The sequence below is a fragment of the Meles meles genome, chromosome 14 (assembly GCF_922984935.1).
Source record: "Meles meles chromosome 14, mMelMel3.1 paternal haplotype, whole genome shotgun sequence".
NCBI lineage: Eukaryota > Metazoa > Chordata > Mammalia > Carnivora > Mustelidae > Meles > Meles meles.
Genome location: NC_060079.1, coordinates 60,144,260 through 60,165,264, shown reverse-complemented (window position 1 = coordinate 60,165,264; position 21,005 = coordinate 60,144,260).

Sequence of the window (21,005 nt, the reverse complement as noted above, 5' to 3'; positions counted from 1 at the left end):
GGAAGTGATACAGACTGAATGTGTGTGTCTCCCCACATTCATGTTGAAACCTAATCCTTAATGCAAGGATCCCTGGAAGTGGGCCTGTGGGAGGTGACTATGTTATGAACTTAAAGGCCTTATGAATGAGATTAGTACCATTCCAAGAAAAAAAATACACAGAGGCATCCTTCACACCTTCTGGCAGGTGAAGACATGGTGAAAAGACAGCTCTCTATGAAGCAGGAAGTGGGTCCTTACTAGACACTGAATCTGGCAGCCCCTTAATCATGGACTTCCCGGCCTCCAGAACTGTGAGAAATAAAATTCTATTGTTTATAAATTACCTAGTCCAGGGAATTTTTTTTATATTGCCCCAAATGAAATAAGACACCAACCCTCAACATGACTCCTCGGTCACAGTCTGACTCCTCTAGTTGGGATAACTCACATGAGAAATACTAGCTAAGACCTGTCCACCCAAGAACTATCTTACATAATAAAATGCTTTTTTGTTTTAGCTACTATGTTCTGGGATCTATGTACAGCTACTCTTTTGTTTGAGCTACTATGTATGGCAGGAAATAACCAGAATATGAGGTATTTACAAAATGTAGAACAACAAAACTCAGAGATGACTGGTAAAAATGCACATTGACCTTACCACTTTGGAAAATAGTTTAGCATTATCCAGTATTTATGTATATACCTAGTATTCCATTCCTAGTTTTGTACACCAAAATAAACTGTACATATATGCATTATGTATGTATGTACAAGAACATTCAAACAAGAATTATCCATTGCATCTTAAAATAAGAACAACCTAAATTCACATTGATAAAATGGTTATATCACTTGTAGAATAATACAATAAAATTCTATGATGGCAAATAGATTAATTGCAGCAAGTCATGAACGACTTTCAAATGCAATATTAGCAGTGGACTTCAAAGAAACATTCAGCATGGTTTCATTCATATGAAGCTGAAGAGTAACAGATCTAATTAACACAATTTAGGGGTAAATACATAAGTGATCTTGTGAAATAAAGCAACATTGTTTCATCTTGTAACAGCATAGGAAGAAAAACCTAATGCATTATTAAGTGAAAGAAACAATAAGAAATATATGCTTAAAAAGAAAAATTGTCATATTTCTCAGCTGTAAAATTTCTTTCTTCACAGTAGAGCACAAATAAGATCAAATAGAATTTATATAGACATACTTTCTGCATCATAGGAGAGAATTAATAAAATAAAATACAACTTATATAGACATATTATCTCATCCCGACTAGTAGCAGTACTAAGAAATTCTTTAAAATGCTTTAGTCTGTGTTCTGAATTCTCTATGCCAGTGGCAGACACTATTTGATGTTCACCACGTATCACTTCCCTACCTTTCCTGATGAATAACAATTTACCCCAAAATTAACTAGCATTGGATAGTTGCATCAGTCTTCCTAGGCTAGACAGGGGAAGAATTTGCTTTTTAGCTCATTCTTGTGGCTATTTACGTGATTCATTTCCTCCTGGGATGTTGGCCAGAGGACGCCTTCATTTACTCACCAAGAAAAACCCTCTGCAGGGCATCCCAGAAAACTGTAGCTTGCTTCAACAAGGAAAGGAAGACGGAAGGGTAAGAGGAGAGTAAGCAAGACAAGAGAGAGTCTTTTATAAACTAATCTCCAAAATGTTATCTGGTCACTTTGCCATATTCCATTCATTAGGAGCAAGTCACTAGGTCCAGCTGAAACACAGGGGAGTGGATTATGTATGATGTAAATACCAGAAAGCAGAGATCAGTGGGAGGTATTTTAGAAGCTGACTGGTACACTAGCTCACAGCTAGAATGTATGTCCCAGTTTTTTCCTACAACTAAGTGTTCCACATGACTGAATGGCACTCAGTGAACAATGAGATGATATGAAGGTATACCACTGTGTACACAAGACTCTCTTAAGAAAAAGAAGGTGTTTTTGCATGCTCCTTTTCCCCTTAAAATATATAATTGAAGGTAATATTTTTACTCTCTGGGTGAAAGAATAACAAGATAGTAAGAAGTTTAGTGCATGAACTGTCACAAGAAGGACGACTCCCTGCAAAAGGAGCTTAAGATATTAAATTACTACATGTAGGAAGAGTGTATGCCTCAAATTAATATATGAATAAGGATATATCTCCATTGTGCCATAGTCCATATACACATTTGTGTTTGTTACTACAGTCATTTCTATTCTAATTAATACAGAATCTTGTTTTTTAATGTGGGATGCTGCAATTGTAGTAACAAAATATGTGACATTGCTTTGTCAGTTTAAAGCAGAGAATGAAGAAATAGATTAATGAAGTTGAAAATGAAATTACATGTAATGTGGTGAAATATGTAATAACATGTTTACCTCTGGAAAAAACCTGGAGGGCAGGAAAGGGGCAACTTGTCAGTAACTCTAGAAGTTGAAAACAGAGTATTAATGTGTGTTGGTCACCACTTTTGATTTGGAAGAGCTGTATGAAAGAGAGGACTAAAGTAAAAACTGACTTTCCTATGACAGCAATGAAATAAAAAAAAAAAAAAGAAGAGTCCAGATTTGAGGCCCCAGAGGTTTGACAAAGCTATATACTTTGAAAACTAAAAGTCAGAAAATAAAACTTTTAAAAAAATGGTTTTGAGCAAAAGTCCTATTATTTTAAGTCTTATCAATTAAATGAAGTGGGTTTTTTTGTTTTTTTTCCTGTGTAGAAAAGATGTGATTCAGTGCAGTATTTTCCCACAATCTTATTTATTTCAGATGTCTTCAAAGTATGCACATTTAAGCAAAAGAGAGGTAAGGAGACAAATAAAGCAAACTTGAGAAGAATGTATAAATAATAGGAATAATTTTGAGTGTGGCTATGAGAATTTAGAATCGAATAGAATCAGCTGGAAGTGACTGGGAACAAATAATCTCTAGTCACTTTTACAGTTGTGAAGAAAACTCTGTGTGTGTGTGTGTGTGTATGTGTATGTGATGGACTTGAGAAATACTTATGAATCCAAAATTGTTCTTTATTCCATGAGGATTTACTGGCATAAATGAGAACACTAAGGACTTTCTCGTCTTTTTACTTTCTAGGGGATGAGTTAGGGGAGGAAAGGCTATATGAATTACCTGACATTTCTATTATTATAAATTGTATACTTTAATGAAATAATTTAGGATGAATTACAAAGGTTCCTCAAGGTCTTATCCTATATAGGAAATACAGAGTGAGAATATATATACAACTATGAGAAATGATAGTGTCTACCATGTTGGAGCTATCAGTGTGTGGAGTGATTTGCAAGTATTACTTCTGAGTTAAAAATCATCTATAAATCCAGGACCAGATGATAGTACTTAAATACTCATGTATTTAGTTAAAAACTGTTCAGCTCCTTCTGTGTATCTGGCATTCTGTTATTTACTAAGGATTCAGTAGCAAGTGAGACAAGTTTTATCTCTATCCTCAGGATAAAAATGGTACACTAGTAGTTGCCAAAGTATTGCAATTCCTCATTCAGCGGTAATAGAAAAGGTTAGTTTCTTAACTAACTTTTATTAAAATATTTAATAATATGTAGGATAATTAAAGAGTTTAAAACAAAAAACATATTATAAAATGGCAAATTTTATGTCATGTATTTTTACCACAATTTTAAAAAAAGAGCATGCATTATTTTTTGAAGTAAAGATTTAAGAGCTAACAACATATACATAAACACACACACACTACCCCAATTAGAACTGATTTAAAAAAAAATTGTTATAGTGTTGATGGTAGCTTTGTTTTATTTTGTTTGTTGTTTTGTTTTGTTTTTATTTTTGCCTAAAACAGCTGTTTGTTCTACCTCTATGATAACAAATATAAAGAAATCAAACTTTCCTGTTATTTTGTTAAAATAAACTTTTCTGTTATTTTGTTAAAATTTCTGGGGCCAAAAATTTGTCAAATAATACCAACAATGAACACTAATAATTTAGTTAGATGTAATAAAAATATGTGCTTCTGGAAAATAAGTCTGTGAGTTAAGTAAAATTGTTTTTTTATCAAAATAACTGTTTGCTCATCAAAGCTCATGAGACTCACTCTGCTCAAAAAATACAAAGCTATTGTTTAATAAGTATCCGAGCTCTAAAACTCTATAAATATCTTTCATTAATTTTGAGATAATCTAAGTATATAAGATTTATTCTTCTTTATCGTAGTAGACCTAATACGTGTAAGTAATACGTATAAGTAATAATGTAATATGTAATATGTAATAAGTAATACATATAAGTAATAAGTAGACCTTTATCATAGTAGATCGTAGTAGACTAACACTTAGTATTGCTTGATTAGTAGGTTTTCTTGTCTTCTGAGAGGTGGCCATCTCTTGATTTCCATAAACTATTACCCTTGGACCCAGAAATCAGATATTGCAATAATCAACTTATTTGGGCATTATAATAAGACATATCTTATTGTGGTGTGTACACACATGCTTACACATGCACAATCATAATTGCCTGGGTTTTATAAAACTGAGTTCTCTGCGTCAATTTTCTCAGATAAAGGGAAAGATTCTGAAACATTATAATGATAGGAATTATTTTTCATAAGCATTTTTTTAAGATTTTATTTATTTATTTGACAGACAGAGATCACAGGTAGGCAAAGAGGCAGCCAGAGAGAGAGGAAGGGAAGCAGGCTCTCTGCTAAGCAGAGAGCCTGACGCGGGGCTTGATCCCAGGACCCTGGGATCATGACCTGAGCTGAAGGCAGAGGCTTTAACCCACTGAGCCACCCAGGCGCCCCAATAATGATAGGAATTATTACAGCTAACTTTTACTTCAGAGTATGTGATTATTTCTTAACAAGTGGAACTAGAACTTTATAAATTCTGCCAAAGCTTAAATACTAGGTTTGGGAGACTAAGATCCAGTTTAACAGGGCACCGGGGTGGCTCAGTGGGTTAAGTGTCTGCCTTAGGTTTAGGTTATGATCCTGGAGTGCCTGAATGGAGCTCCCCATCTGGCCCCGTGCTCAGCGGGGAGTCTGCTTCTCCCTTTCCCACTCCCCCAGCTTGTGCGCTCATGTTCTCTCTCTCTGTGTCAAATAAATAAATAAAATCTTTAAAAAAATCCTGCTTAACTAAAGGAAAAGTAGGCCAAGAAATTACACCATGAAAAGTGCAGTTGGTTTATTACATCATCTCTTTTGATTTTGAAAACCCCAACTACTTTTGATTTTCCTTTTGTGTTTAATGACTAAAGGGTCTGAAGAGATTTCTCCTAAATACAGCTGAGCTAGAGAGATGGGAGAAATGATATCTTTTGATTAGCCATTGTGACATTGTAACAACAATGATATACTTAAGTCTGTTTTGACACAGCTGAGCATGCTTCAACATTCACCCTTTCCTCTCCTCCGGAATAAGTAATAAAAACAAAACAAAACAAAACAAAACAAAAAACCAAAAAACCCGTGTTTTTAGGACAGTATCTCTGTTGTAATCATCTCCCCAAAGAGCTGGCTATAAGAAACGTAAACAGCTTCTTTCTAGTTTCAAAAGGAGAGGAGCACTAGCGGTAGGCACCTAGAGGAAAATGCCAGCATAATGCAGAAAATTTATAAGCAGCAGAAAATAAAAAGAAAGAAAAGAAAATTCATAGGCAGAAGACACAGACATTTAATATAAAGGAAGAAAGAGATTGTGGAAGCAGTAGGCACAAGAGAAGACGCCTGGCACTGCTACAGGGAGTAGCTCTGTTTACACTCGAGTACCAAGGAATGTTCTACAGGGACTAATTGGAGATAAGTAAAAATGTCCTAGGGATTTATTAATGTTTTATTCTCTTTTTGAATATCTTAATAACTCTCATTTCTAATTCATAATGCAACTAGAGGTCTGATCCTGTTCCACGATGCTTCCGTGGCAGTAATTATTTCAGAAATCTCCCAGAGAGAAATCACAAATAAAACTTCTATGTGGTGCTCATTAAACCTGTATTTAAACAGATTCTTTAGCATCTTCAATGGATCAAATGCAGAGCATGCTGGTTAGGGAGCTACAATGAACAATGGGTGAACTTCACAGGACTTTGTGGTCTCGTTGCCTGATCTTTTTATTATGGGAGAAAAAAATTAAATAAACAAATGTACAACATATAAAAAATCCCCCCAAAAAACCTTCAAAGACCTATTAATACACTAGTAATAAACCACTTTTTACTTGATAGCCTGTTAAGTTGAACAGATAGGGAATTTTAAGATTAAACTGTTTCTGTGCATTCTCTTCAAAGAAGATCTGTATTTATTTATCTTATAAAAGTGTCATATTTATTTATTTGAATAGATAGATATCTGTTAGTAATATCACCAAATCAACCTATACTTGAAATGTAGTTGAGGGTATTCTTTTTGATCCCTAGCCTTCAAATAATGTTGAATATTTTCATAAATAGTATCAATTCTATCTCTATTACTGAAGGTTCAAATAGATACATTTTAAGGTATAATGATCCTTAATGATCTGAAGTGTTTGAGAACTTAGTGTACTCATAGTTTATTTTAACAAAAGTACTTCATTTGGAGATTTTTCATATTGTTTCCTGCAGTTCCTGGCAGGGCAGTTAATACCTTTATATGTGAGATCTTTTCACTCATTAGTAACTATATCTACACAAGATAAATTAAAGAATATTCTCAAGGACACAATTATCACTTCAGTGATAATATATCCTTCTTGTATGAGTGACTTGAACACTTTAATATCTTTGGTATAATTAACAATTCCTATATATACTAGTATTTTTTATGTATTGTTTCTTATTTCTTGATTAAAATAAAATAACCACATCTTAGATAAAGTAGTCTTGCATTCTTGTTCTTTAAATGTGTTTTAAATGGTCTACCCTGATAATTTACCTAATTGCTTATGTTCAAATATATAAGTCATGATATGGTAGCATCCAATATTATTATTAATTTCAGAAGGAATCAGGAAAATATCAGATGCTTTGTTTTTCTTCTGCTGTCAATACAATGTTTATAAAGGCAAAACTTGACAAGTAGGTTATAAGAATGTAGAATATCTATCTACTGTTTGGTTTCTTTCTTTTCTTTCTTCCTTCCTTCCCTCCCTCCCTCCCTTTCTCCCTCTCTTCTTTCTTTCTTCTCTTTTCTATCCAACTACTTATCATCTATGTACAGAGAATCCATTAGGAACTTTTTTTTAAAATGATGAAAAAAACTGTATTTAGATTTAGCCAGCTGAACTCAGTTTAGATGATCCCAATTTTGTTGGCAACATCCAAAGCATCCTAGTCAGGGGCCAGTCGAAAATATGCCCTCTTCTCTCTATCAGGACTGATCAAGGTGTCGACCTTGGCCACATCAATGTGGTAGAGTTTCTTCATAGCCTGTTTGATCTGGTGCTTGTTGGCCTTGACATCCACAATGAACATAAGCGTGTTGTTGTCTTCTATTTTTTTCATGGCTGATTCAGTAATCAGTGGAACTTGATGATGGCATAGTGATCAAGCTTGTTTCTCCTGGGGGTGCTCTTTCGAGGGTATTTGGGCTGCCTTCAGAGATGCAGTCTTGGGTCATCAGAACATAGGTGATGTGCAGATCTTCTTTTTCTTCTTCTTTTTTTGTGACTGCGGATGCCTTTCAGCACCGCTTTCTTGGCCTTCAAAGCGTTTGCTTTGGCTTTGGCTTTGGGAGAGGCAGAAGCTTCCTTCTTAGCTTTCAGCACCATCTTTGTACAAGGTCCATTAGGAATTTTTAAAAAATAAGTAACATGCCTTGAGATCTCCTTATTGAAAAAAGGCACTGATGGATATAAAAATGAATTTTCATATAAAGATGTTTTTGAATGCATACTGAAACTATTATGCTATTAGAGTCTATGAGAGGCTGAGATGATATAACATTATGATGAAATATTAAAAAAATAGAGCATTTAATAGGATCTTACATTCAGTGTGGATCTTTGAAATGAGGAATTGCAACAGCATCTAGAATACTCTATGAAAATATAGGATTTCGAAATATTATATAATCAAATCACACGTAGATCATTATAATGGTGTTTTTTTATAAGGATGTTTGAAGTCAAGTCTCTTTCTAAACTTTTTTGAAAACAAACTTTCAGATTTTTAAAATAACTTTTTGCTTCTCACATGCTTCAATGATAATAAGCCATTTCTAATTCATATATGGTATAGTAAGTAGCACCATTACCCTGAAATAATAATAGCTAACATTTACTGAGAGTTTATTGGTGGTGGTGGTTAGGCACTATTCTAAAGTGAGTTAGGAATATTAATTCATTTAATTCCTACAAAAATCCAATGGAGTAGGTATTAATTTTATCTGGCAAGAAAATAACAGAAAGTTGTAAAACCACATAGTTCAACTGCAGAGGCTTTGTTCTTAACCCAAATACCACTGTTTTTCAAGTTTAACTTCAAAACAAGGTACTGTTTCAAATGAAAGGGCTATGCACAAGCATCATGAAAATCACCTCAGCAACAGATTAAAGTACAAATGTGTGGCCTTGAACACAATTGCAATAAATCAAAATCTCTGAGATTGGCTCCTCGTGATCTTTTATTTTAAACTAAGGTTTAATTCTTTCTTGAGGTACCCTAAAATCTGAAAACATTATTTTGATCTATCATTTAGTAATCCTTTTATTGTGGCACCCAAATCCACCTACAACTAATTCACTTTCATAACCCCTTAACTCCAGTTTATATTTCTTACATGTATATTTTTGCTGGGTCTTTCTTTACATCCAAAACTTCTTTTCCATAACTGTTTAAAATTTGACTTAGGTGTCCCTGAGAATTCTATTACTAAGAAAAGATCATTGAGTTTATAGCCATATATTAATTTTATTTTCATATACCATGATGTGTATCAAATAACATGGAAGAACAAAAACAGATGACTACTTGTGGTTTTAGAGAACACATACCTAAAAAATGTACATACCCAACTATTAACAACACTGTAACTATAAATAACTATTTTATATACATCACATTGAATGCTCAAGATATCCCTTCCAATGCATGTGTAGAAATATCACACACATAATTCATTGTTGAAATAAAATATTTCTTCAAGTGTTCAAAGTAAAATGTTCAAAATAAGATTAGAAACATTTACCAAATTTTAAGTCAGAAATTTATATGTATAATATGCATTTAAAAATTCTCTTTTTTCTATTAATCTGAATGAAAGATGTAACCCTCAAAATGTCCAAATAATTTATGGGATATGACAGACAGGTGGTACTTAAAACAGAAAAAACAAAAATCAAAAATCATCTCTAAAGAGAGTGACTAGAGTCAATAAATTATTGAGAGTTTCACTTTTATATTGGAAAATGGTCAATAATAAGAAAACATTTAGGAATAACATTTTTAACAACTAAGCTACATTAGGTTTTGACTATAAATTATATAGCTTTCTTGATAAAGAAACAGAGGCATTGAGGTCAGGGCAAGATGACGGAGGAGCCAGTCCCCTGAATATAGCTAGGTATCTAGTAAGCCACTATGAACACCCACAAAATCAGCCTGAGATGTAAGATTATACATCTGGATTTCTGTGGGGGCAGAGGACTATCAGTCAAGAGTTATGAAGGATGGAGTTGTGATCGTGTGGACAGATGTCAGAGGATAAACAGAAGGGAGAGGGGACCACCAAAAGCTAGCCACTGGAAAGTAATACCCCAGTACAAAAGCATCCTGTGCCTGGGGACCGGTGATAGCTTGGAGAGCAGTGGTGGCGGGGGTGGGGCGGTGGAGGGTCGGGGGCAAGGGACTGATAACAGCACTCAAACAGAACACAGGAGCTTAAAGGGCAAATGCTGATACTGGGTGGCTGCAGCTTGGACCTGAGCCCATTGGCCTGGGGGTGGCCAGTGCCACCTGTGCCATTCCAGAGTGGACCTGGTACAGACCTGAGCTCACAGACCTGGGGCTGGTGGCCACCACCACCACCACTCATGCCCCAGAGGACTCCTGGGGGGTGTTCGTGGGGGACCTGTGCCTGCAGACCTGGTTGCTGGCCGCCACTGCAGCTAGGCTGTGCCCATCCAGACCAAGATCGCTCTTGGTCTCAGAGGCAGAGTGAACAGAAACAAGTTGGGGCCAGAGTCCATCACTGAGAGGATCACTGGGGGCATGCACAGCCTGTAGGAGGCTGCGGTTTTCAGTGGGGCTTACAGAGGGAGAGACTGTGTGTTATGGAGGATTTAGAGAGAAGCAGACTGTGGCTTCTCCCCTCTGGGATGGAGACTGGGTGCAGACATTTTCCTTTGCTCTGACCCTCAGAAAAGACTAAAAAAGCCACCAGAGAACACAAAGTGCCAGAGAACAAAATCCCAAAAAAATGATTTCCATGGAGTCCAGCCCCTTGATAGGAGGCAGAGCAACTCCGCCCAAGCAGGACTGACTGAAAAACAACAGAGCAGGCTCCTCCCCCAGAAGACAAGCTGGAAGGACAAGAAGACAACAACTCCAGGGTCCCCATGAAACTGTAAAACCCCAACACCAGGGGAAAACAGCATATTAAGCTCCTGGTGGTGCCTCATGGTCTGTGTATTTCTTAGACACAATTTTTCTTTTTTTTTTTTTTAATTCTTTCTCATGTTTCTTCTGTTTTTGTGTTGTTTTTGTTTTTACCTACTTATCCTTTCAACTAGATGTTTAATACAATATAATTCATGGTAACTTTTTAACTTGAACTTTTTCACACATATACTTTTTTTTCTTATTCTTTTTTTATATATATAGATATAAGCTTCAATATATATCTTTTTTACCTGTTCAATACCACCTTTATATATCTCCCAGTTTTAGTTTGCCTATATCTCTGGGAAGTAGTGTTCTCTAACAAAGAAAACAAAATATACCCAGGAAGAACTGAAACACCCTGCCTGGACCACATCGAGGGATTAAAGGTCTCTTCATTCCCTTCACCCCCCCAACCGTGTGTGTGTGTGTGTGTGTGTGTGTGTTTGTCTGTCTGTGTTTGTATTGTTTTTGTACTTTATAAATCTTATTCTTGGGTTTCATTTTGGCTGTGTGTTTTTTGTTTGTTTGTTTGGTTTTTTTTTTTTTTTTTTGGTGGTGGCTTTCTATTGCTCCAAACATTCCCAGGGTGCACCTTGCCTGGGATGTGGTTGATATTTTCGACTGTACATCCCCTAAACCACAACTAAACAGAATGACTAGGAGGAGGAATTACCAACAAAGAAAAGAACCAGAGATAATGGCCTCTCCCACAGACCCAATGGATATGGATATAAGCAAGATGTCAGAAATAGACTTCAGGGTAACAGCTATGAAGATAGTAGCTAGGTGGGAGAAAACCATTAACGGCAACAGAGATTCTCTAAGGGCAGAAATGAGAGCTATAAATGAGATGCAATGTAAACTAGATTCTCTAACAGCTAGGCTACACCAGGCAGAAGAACATATTAGTGATCTAGAAGGCAAACTGATAGAAGGGAAGGAATAGGAGGATGCATGGCACGAACACCTTAAAATCCATGAAAACAGCATTAGAGAAATAAATGACGCCATCAAATATACAATGTCAGAATTATTGGGATCCCTGAGCAGGTGGAGAGAGATAGAGGACTAGAAGATATGTTTGAGCATGTAGTAGATGAAAACTTCCCCAACATGGGGAATGAAACAAGCATTTGTGTCCTAGAGGCAAGAGAGGACCCCTCCCAAGATCAAGGAGAACAGACTAATACTCCAGCTTGTAATAGTAAAACTCATAAATCTTAGAAAAAAGGAAACCATCCTAAGGACAGTTAGGGGGAAGAGATTCTTTACATAAAGAGGGAGCAACATCAAAATAACATCAGATCTGTCCACAGAGACCTAGAAAGCCAGAAAGCACTGGCAAGACATATTCAGGGTACTAAATGAGAAGAATATGTAGTCAATAGTACTTTATCTGGCAAATCTGTCCTTCAGAAAGGGTGGAGAGATAAAGAGCTTCCAGGACTGACAGAAACTGAAAGAATATGTGACCCCTAAGCCAGCCCTGCAAAAAATATTGAGGGGGGCTCTATAAAAGGAGAAAGACCACAAGAGTGATATAGAACAGAAATTTATAGAGACAAGCTATAGAAACAAGGACTTCACAGGCAATATGATGACAATAAAATAATATCTTTCAATAGTCACTCTCAATATGAATGGCCTAGATGCTCCCATGAAATGGCACAGAGTTGCAGATTGGATAAAAAGACAGGACTTATCCATATGCTGCCTATAAGAGACTCATTTTGAACCTAAAGATACATCCAGACTAAAAGTGAAGGGATGGAGAACAATTTTTCATGCCAACAGACTTCAAAAGAAAGCTGGATAGCAATTCTTATCTCAGGAAAATCAGATTTTAAGCTAAAGACTGTAGTTAGAGATACAGAAGGGCACTATATCATTCCTAAAGGGTCTATCCAACAAGAGAATCTAACAGTTGTAAATATCTATGCCTTCAAAATGAAAGCAGCCAACTACATAAGCCAACTGTTAAAATAAAGAGACATATTGATAATAATATGTAAATAGTAGAACTCAACATGCCATTCTCAGCAACAGACAGATTATCTAAGCAGAAAATCAACAAAGAAACAAGAGCTTTGAATGACACACCAGACTAGATGGACCTCATAGATGTATACAGAACATACCACCCTAAAAAAACAGAATACTCATTCTTCTTGAGTGCACATGGAACTTTCTCCAGAATAGACCACATACTGGATCACAAATCAGGTCACAACAGATACCAAAAGACTGAGATTATTCCTTGCATATTCTCAGGCCACAATGCTTTGAAACTGGAACTCAGTCACAAGAAAAAATTTAGAAGAAATTCAAACACTTGGAAGCTAAAGACCATCCTGCTTAAGAATGTTTGGGTCAACTGGAAAATCAAAGAAGAAATTAATCAATTCATGGAAACCAATGAAAACAAAAACACATAGGTCCAAAACCTATGGGATACTGCAAAGGCAATCCCAAGGGGGAAATACATTCAAGCTTCACTCAAAAAAAGAGAAAAATCACGAATTCACCAACTAACTTTATACCTTAAAGAACTGGAGAAAAAAACAACAAATGAAGCCTAAACCATGCACAAGAAGAAAAATAATTAAGATGAGAGCAGAGATCAATGAATTAGAAACCAGAAATACAGTAGAGCAGATCAATGAAACTTCAGCTGGTTCTTTGAAAGAATTAATAAGATCAATAAACCACTGGCCAGACTGATCCAAAAGAAAAGAGAAAGGACCCAAATTAATAAAATTATGAATGAAAGGGGACAGATCACAACATTTTTTACCAAGGAAATAGAAACAATTATCAGAAATTATTATCAAAAACTATATACAATAACTTAAACAACCTGGAAGAAATGGATGCATTCCTGGAAACCTATAAACTACCAAGACTGAAATAGGAAGAAATTAACAACATGAATAGATCAATAACCAGTAGCAAGATTGAAGTAGTGATCAAAAACCTCCCAAAAAACAAGAGTCCAGGACCTGATGGATTCCCTGGGAGTTCTGCCAAACATTCAAAGAAGAAATAATACCTATTCTCCTGAAGCGGTTTCAAAAAAATAGAGACAGAAGGAAAACTTCCAGACTCATTCTATGAAGACAGCTTTACCTTGATCCCAAAACCAAGCAAAGACCCCATTAATAAGGAGAATTTCAGACCAATATCCCTGATGAATATGGATGCCAAAATTCTCAACAAGATTCTAGCTAATAGTATTCAACAGTACATTAGAAGGATTATCCATCATGACCAGGTAGGCTTTATCCCCAGGATGCAAAGGTGGTTCAACAACCACAAATCAATCAATGTGATAAAACATATTAATAAGAGAAGAGAGAAAAGCCATATGGTCCTCTCAATTGATGCAGAAAAATAATTTGACAAAATACAGCATTCTTTCCTGATTAAAACTCTTCAGAGTGTAGGGATAGAGGAAACATTCCTCAATTTCATAAAAACCATCTATGAAAAACCACAGCGAGTATCATCCTCAATGGAGAAAAGCTGAGAGCCTTTCCCTTAAGATCAGGAACATGATAAGGATGCCAACTCTCACCACTATTGTTCAACACAGTACTAGAAGTCCTAGCAACAGCAATCAGAAAACAAAAAGAAATAAAAGGTATTCAAATTGGCAAAGAAGTCAAACTCTTTCTCTTTGCAGATGACAGGTTACTTTATGTGGAAAACCCAAAGACTCCACCCCCAAATTACTAGAACTCATACAGCAATTCCGTAATGTGGCAGGATACAAAATCAATGCACAGAAATCAGTTGCTTTCCTATATGCTAACAATGTAACTGTAGAAAGAGAAATTAGGGAATCAATTCCATTTACAATAGCATCAAAAACCATAAGATACCTTTGAATAAACCTAACCAAAGAGGTGAAGGATCTATACTCTAGAATTACAGAATACTTATGAAAGAAATTGAATAAATCATGAAAAGATGAAAAAACATTTCATGCTCATGGATATGAAGAATTAACATTGTTAAAATGTCTATGCTGCCCAGAGCAATCTATGCTTTCAATGCCATCCTGATCAAAATACCAAAGGAATATTTCAAACTGCTTGAACAAACAATCCTAAAATTTGTATGGAACCAGAAAAGACCCCAAATCATGAAGGAAAAGTTGAGAAAGAAAAACAAAGCTGGGGGCATTACGCTGCCTGATTTCAAGCTATATTACAAAGCTGTGATCACCAAGACAGCATGGTACTGGCACAAAAACAGACTCAGAGATCAATGGAACAGAGTACAGTCCAGATATGGACCGTCAACTCTATAGTCATATAATCTGCAGCAAAGCAGGAAAAAATATCCAATGGAAAAAAGAGTCTCATCAATAAATGTTGCTGGGAAAACTGGAGAGCTATATACAGAAGAATGAAGTTCAACCATTCTCTTACATTCTCATACACAAAGATAAACTCTAAGTGGATGAATGACTTCAATGTGAGACAGGAATCCATCAAAATCCTAGAGGAGAACATAGGCAGTAACCTCTTTGGCATCAGCCTCAAAAACTTATTTCAAGACACATCTCCAAAGGCAAGAGAAACAAAAGCAAAAATGATTTTTGGGACTTCATCAAGATAAAAAAACTTCTGCACAGCAAAGGAAATAGTCAACAAAACAAAGAGGCAACCACAGAATGGGATAAGATATTTGCAAATGACACTACAGATAAAGAGCTGATGTCCAAGATCTATAAAGAACTTCTCAAACTCAACACCAAAAAAAACAAATAATCGGGCAAAAAATAGGCAGAAGACATGAACAGACACTTCTCCAAAAAAGACATACAAATGACCAAAAGATACATGAAAAAATGTTCATCATCATCAGCCATCAGGGAATTTCAAATCAAAACCACATTGAGGTACCACCTTACTCCAGTTAGAATGGCAAAAATTGGCAAGACAAGAAACAACAAACATTGGACAGGTTATGGAGAAAGGGGAACCCTCTTACACTGTTGATCAGAATGCAAGTTGGTACAGCCACTTTGGGAAACATTGTGGAGGTTCCTCAAAAAGTTAAAAATAGAGATACTCCATGACCCAGCAATTGCACTACTGGGTATTTACCCCAAACTTACAGATTTAGTGAAAAGAAGGGGCACATGCAACCCAATGTTCATGGCAGCAATATCCACAATAGCCAAACTGTGGAAAGAGCGAAGATGCCCTTCAACAGATGAATGGGTAAAGAAGATGTGGTCTATATATACAATGGAATATTACTCAGCCATCAGAAAGGATGAATACCCAACATTTGCATCAACGTGAATGGAACTGGAGGACATTATTCTAAGTGAGATAAGTCAAGAAAAGAAATTCAATTATCATATAGTTTCACTTATTTGTGGAACATAAGGAATAGCATGGAAGACATTAGGAGAAGGATGGGAAAAAATGAAGGGGAGGTGGAAATCAAAGAAGGAGATGAATCATGAGAGACTATAGACTCTGGGAAACAACTGAGGGTTTTAGAGGGGAGAGGAATGGGGGATGGCTAACCTGGTGATGGGTATTAAGGAGGGCATGTATTGCATGGAGCGCTGGCTGTTACACACAAACCTCAAAAACTAATGATGTATTCTATGGTGACTACATAACAATAAAAAAAAGAAGAAGAAGAAGAAGAAACACAGGCATTAAAAATCAGCATAGGCTTTTTAAGATTCTAGCTTGTGAATAACAATAGCACAGTAATTATAGATAACAAGATATATATCACATTCCCTGAGTTAAAATATCTGTCGATTTACAGAATTAGGTATGTAAAGGAAAATATTGTTAGGATGAGCTTCATAGTAAAGATAGAAAAGCATGACAAAAGCAGATCATGGTGAAAAGTGTAAAATTTTATACAAATGTGAGATTAGCTGTTGAATAGGAGTGACTTTTTTAGTGTGATATTTTTGGTATTTTATAATAGAATTATCTTATATAAGAAGGTGAAGGTGAGCACATTGTGTATGCACTTTTAAAAAAATAAGTACTTTTAGTATACCAGAAGTTATTGGCTTCATATATCTGACATGGGGACTGTATATGCCTAAATTGAAGGAGTATATTAAGAAATGTAGAATCTGGGATGCTTGGGTGGCTCAGTCAGTTTAGTGTCTGCCTTCCACTTGGGTTCATATCATATGATTCCTGGGATCAAGCCCTATGTTGTCACTGTCAGGCTTCCTGTTGAGCAGGGAGTCTGTTTTTCCCTCTGTCCCTCCCCTGGGCTTGTGCTCTCTCTAGCTCTCTGTCTGAAATCAATCAATCAATCAATCAATCAATCTATTAAAAAGTGTAGAATCTTGTCTGAAAATGTATTAGGAAAGAGATCTACTCTGAGTAAGTAACTGTTTTATAGGTGATCATAAAGGTAGACAATTTTAAATGTACTCTATATGTATTTATTATTAAGTTAAATATACATATTTAAAAACAGATATGATTACATAAAGCAAAGTAATATTAAATATATTTGCTTTGGTAAAAAAAAAAATAGAAATCATATTTTTTCTTCTTCAACTGAAATAGCATGATTTATTTGTCTTGTAAAATTCAAAGCCTGAGAAAAGTCAAGGGTTTTGAGGCTAATAAGAAAAGTTGTAAATGTGTCTGCAGAGGGTCTATGGTGGGTCTGGAAGCATCATCAGTTAATTCAACACAAGAATCTTAAGGGGATTTTCTAAGTGAACCAAATGTTAGGGCAAGAGAAAGACTGTTACTGGAGTAAGAATTTTACATGCCAAGGATTACCAGAGTAAGCGAAACAATAAAGAGTGACAAGAGTAAATTGTCATTCTCCTGGAACTTTTCTGGGGATGGAGAAACCAAATAGAAACATAGATTAGGATCTTAGAAAAAGTAAACATAAGCATAATCCATGTATTTTACTCCAAATATTTACTCTAAAACATAGAGCTCAGTGTACTTTTAACTAGGTAGGTCCTTCACCATATTCAGTATGTAGGAGACTTGGACACAACTGTCAAAATGAGAAATAAAATTAAATATATGAAACAGGTATTAAAGACATTGAGATGAAAAACATACTCCCCAAGAAAATATGGAAACTGGGATTGCTGATATTGAAATTTCCTCCAATTTTCAAGATAGCAGGCTCTTTTCACATGATGACTTAGCATCCATAGGCATTTTCTTCCCTTTCAAAATGTGGGAATTATAACGCCACAATTACCCACTTGCTATTTTGAATGTGTGTGTCCTCTCAAAATTCGTATGTTGAAATCTTAAGGCCCAATGTGAGGGTATTGGGAAGTGGGGACTTTGAGAAGTAATAGAGAGTAATGCCTCACAAAGAAGGCTCTAGAGAACATCTTTGCTCCTTCACCATGTGAGGACAGGGCAGGAAGTCATCAGTCTACAACCGGAACAAGGCCTTTCCAGAACCCAACCACACTGGTACTCTGATCTTGGAACTTCCAGTCTCCTGAAGTTTCTAGAAATGTTTTGTTGCTTATTAGCTAGATGGTATGCTAATCTATGGTATTTTGTTACAGTAGCCAGGATAGATTAAGACATATCCTCCTGGGGCGCCTGGGTGGCTCAGTGGGTTGGGGCCTCTGCCTTCGGCTCAGGTCATGATCCCAGGGTCCTGGGATGGAGCCCCGCATCGGGTTCTCTGCTCAGCGGGGAGCCTGCTTCCTCCTCTCTCTCTGCCTGCCTCTCTGCCTACCTGTGATCTGTCTGTCAAATAAATAAATAAAATCTTAAAAAAAAAAAAAAAGACATATCCTCCTAAGCTACTGCTCTTTCTTAAGCTTATAAGACATAAACCTCAACAAAATTTAAATGTTTGTGTGTTTAAAAAATGAAGACAATTTTTTTTCATTTCCTTTTTTGAAATTTACTTGGGAACACCACTATAAAGATTGGGAATCTGCTTGTGTAGCCTATATTATATAGGTAAGTTGGTCTTGTGATTTTTTTTTTCTTTTAGACTTTTGTCAGATGTAGTTCTATGAGTTTGGTTTTTTGTTTGTTTTGTTTTTGTAAAGTAGGACACATATACAGTTGCATCCCAAGTAAATTTTTTTAAAAACCCAGTTATATTTAAATATCAGATAAACAACAAATAATTTTTAATATAAATATGTCTCAGCCAATTGTAATTTTTATACTAAAAGTAATTTTAGTTGTTGTTTATCTGAAATTCAAATTTACCTGGTTGGGATTTTATATCTTTATTTGTTAAATCTGGCAACATTAGACACATTTGAAAAGTGACTTTTTTGGTTCAACTATGGTTATTACACTGTTAGCAGTGCTATTTCCTATAGGACATAACAACTTGATAGTAAATAATTACTGTGTTCTTTTAAAATTTCCCATTGGAAAGTCAACTGGCATTTATTATTTCTCTGGAAATTTAATATTTGGAGGTATATGTCTTATTTTTATTTAATTTGGATCTTTTTGTTTTAAGAAGACCACATAATTTAAGTAATTTTTATTTTGGCATATGAGACTCATTACAAAACAAGATAGAGCTCTGTTTCAAAGATGATCAGTCAGAAACTTTATCTATTAATATGGTAGGAAGCTCCACCAAGTTACGCAATAAGACTACCCAAATCAAGGCGCCTGGGTGGCTCAGTGGTTTAAGCTGCTGCCTTCGGCTCAGGTCATGATCTCAGGGTCCTGGGATCGAGTCCCACATCAGGCTCTCTGCTCAGCAGGGAGCCTGCTTCCCTCTCACTCTCTCTGTCTGCCTCTCTGCCTACTTATGATCTCTCTCTGTCAAATAAATAAATAAAATCTTAAAAAAAAAAAAAAAGACTACCCAAATCAGGTATAATACCTGATCACTGTCCAGGTCCAGTGTATGTTCTCTATGTTTCAAATATTTGAAAGAATAAACAAGAGCATTAACAAACCCCCTGCCCCTACATGAAGAAAGGAAAAGGAAAAGGAAACTGAAATAGGATTACAGTGTAGGAAAAAGCTTAAAACAAATGGGAAATACTAGATTTTGTTTAAATGATATAAGAAACAAAAAGACATGTCAATGAAAGGATCCCTCTGATAACCTCTATGTTTGCTATGTAGTAGGAAATGTGATGATCTAAGGAAGTCATGAGGAGCACAGAGAAGGTTTAGAAAAGAAATTGTGATGAGATGAGCTGCTAATTTGAAAAAAAAAATGATATGCGCTAATGAGTAAAGTGCAAATGAAGTTAGAATCTGTGAACTTATTGTTACTTCATTCTTCAAATCTGTGAAATTATCTTCTATCTTAAGTAGAGGCAGAAAGATTAATTGAATCAATTTGAGACTTCAACATAAACTTTGCTTAGCAAGCCTGAAGATTGATACTTTTGCCATGGAAAACATCGATTTACAGAGCATGGAATATATACTAGATGGACACAAATGTAAAGCCTACAGAAAGGTGAAAAGATAAATATCAAGTAAACAATAATTACATCTGAGGGATCTTTATGAGGTCAAATAAAAAACATAATGATGATAAGCTGATCAAAATGAAATGTTAAGATGTATAAAGAAAGAGTAAAATAACTGGTTACGCAATAGTCTGTGTGAACACAATTGCTAGAGCATGACTGTAGCAGTAGGTGACCTTCAAAGAGAAGTACCACCCAGGGATTAGACACTTTTTTAGGATTTATAGAATTTTTTTGTCCTAACACGTTCCCCAGAAGGATATGACAAATGAAAATTTTATAGTCATCTGGGTTTTCATGCCTCTGTTTTTGTGGTACTCTTATTTCATGTTTTTTAACTTCAACTTTTACATGCACAACACTTGTTATGATATATACATTCTGAATGTTTCAATTGTCTTTCTTGCAGGTAAATGCAGGTGAGTACTCCAGACATATTTCTGCTAAAAGATATGTACCTGTTTGTTATTGTTGTTGCTGGCCTTCAGTTTTGTGTAACAATAACTCACTACATGAGAATACAATAGTTCTCTATAGCAGGGTTTGTCTAAATGCCTTTAATTGCCACTCTCTGCCCTCTAATTAAGAAGATTAAGGATAATTCCGCCTGGGTCATCTCCACTTCGTTCAACTGTCAATATATCTTTCATGAGGGTGATCTTGGGCTACTCTTTTATGACTTATTAAATCTGGTCTCATTTTTACAGGTGGAAGATTCTACATCCTAACTGCAACAATGTCATGGCTTTCCAGTTGCATGTCTTTTCTGTTTGAGATATTGAGACAGGATTGTGGTTTACAGAGAATATTTATTATTTTTGCTTATGTGAAGAGTTCACAGAATTCCTTCTCGTCATTTTGTAAATTATCAAAACCATCAAAAATAGCATGATGAAAAATTATTTCCTAATATCATCCATATGTCTAGGGTTACCTCAAAAACAACATGAACATAAATCGTGT